Genomic DNA, 1,860 nt, shown 5'->3' on the forward strand with positions numbered 1-1,860 from the left:
CGGACACGATGTCTTGTTAGACAACACCACTTCCCTGGGTGTGCAGCATTTCCGACCCTGTACTGCGGAGCATGTGTCAGCTTCCACCACCCCAATCATTCCTGTCACCTCACTCCCAGTGACTGGTCGAACTGCCTGTCAGGGATCTCGTGACCGTGCAGCAGTGCGACCGCGACAGATTCCCTCAAATAGCGGCGGAGCAAGTGCACAGGCGCGGGAGCGTGCGGTAGCGCAGGAAGCTTGCGCATGCGCAGTAAGCGCCCACTTCACGGCCGGCGGGCTATTTAAAGAGTCATTGCCTTCTGGTATAAATACGTTCCTGTGCTCAAATTCCTGATTCTGATACCTGCTCTGCTATATAATCGCCTAAGAAAGAACTCCGCCTGCACTGACCCCGGCTATTCCTGACCATTCTCCTGCCTGCTCCTTTTTGTACCTTTCTGCCCGCTTGTTACCGACCCAGCCTGCCTGACCCTGCTGTATGGTTCTGCCTGCAACCGCACCTGACCTGCGTCCTGCATACCTACTGCTGCCCCCACGTTCCTGCATCCGCACCTGGCTTGTGTCCGGATCTCCTGAGTTCCAGCTACCTGCTGACAGCTACAAAAACTGCACGGCAATCCGGCGACTCCTGGCTCTCCACACTTGCTCATACCTTCAGGGACTCCGAGCAGGAGTCGAAAGAGGACGCCTTCTCTCCATTTCAGGCTCCCCAATCCGGTATGTAACAGTCACCCAGTATCCTGCTTCCGCTAGCGGTCTTCTCTGCCTCAGCTGGGTTTACCGGGGGCCACGACCTGGTTCCAGCCTGCTCCAAGTCCATCCCCACCATCAGGGGCTCTGGTGAACAAGCAGACTGGGATTTAGACCCCGCGCCCTGGGAAACCCTAGCTGCGGGTCTAAAGAGCTACTCGCCATAGTCGTGACACTGCCACTACTGAATACAGGAAATGCACTTTCCATATTCTTTGCTTGTTTTCATCCTGATGGCCCTTTACATCTCTCTATCTCTTCTGTTACTCCAGGCTGGGCCCCTAGGCATTCAAGCAGGGCCATGGATAAGGGGGTACCACCAGTCCTCCTGTACAGGACCCAGGTCAGCAGGGGGGCAGGCAGCTGGGTGAATCGGATGTGGGTAGGGAGAGGTAAAGAGTGATTGGCATGGTGACAGGGGGGGCACTTACTGGAACCAATCCCCTTTATGGTTCTCTCTGCAGCAACTGGCTTCTTCTCCTTTCCCTCCCGCTGGCTTTCAACTACTGCAGAGAGAGCCATATAGAGGATCGGTTCCAGTAATTGACCTTCTGCTGCACCCATCACCCTCCCTGTACACCAGGGGCGGACTGACCATTTGGAAATTAGGGCACTGCCCGAGGGCCCGGGGTCAGTAGGAGGCTCCATGAGATGCCCCTGGTACCTTTTTCATAGGCTTTTTTGAGTTTGGGCAAGGACCGCCTGTGTGCACCCACCCCTGCCGTGCTGCCAGTTTCCCTCCTCTCCGTCCCAGTGGCAGCTGGGTGAATCGGATGTGGGCAGGGAGAGTGATTGGCACAGTGACGGGGGGGGGGGCACTTACTGGAACCAATCCCCTGTATGGTTCTTTCTGCAGCAACTTGCTTCTTCTCTTCCCCCTCCCACTGGCTTTCAGTTGCTGCAGAGAGAGCCATATAGAGGATCAGTTCCAGTAATTGCCCTTCTGCTGCACCCATCACCCTCCCTGTGCACCATACATTTCCCCCTGCTGCCCAGGACCCCCTGTGCACCCACCCCTGCAGTGCTGCCAGTTTCCCTCCTCTCCTTCCCAGTGGCAGTTGCAAGCACATAATTGGATCCTTCAGGATGGAGAGTGGGGGAAGGGTC

Source organism: Staurois parvus, unplaced genomic scaffold, assembly GCF_062004578.1.
Source record: "Staurois parvus isolate SC_StPar_1 unplaced genomic scaffold, SC_StPar_1.0 ptg000320l, whole genome shotgun sequence".
NCBI classification, from domain to species: Eukaryota; Metazoa; Chordata; class Amphibia; order Anura; family Ranidae; genus Staurois; species Staurois parvus.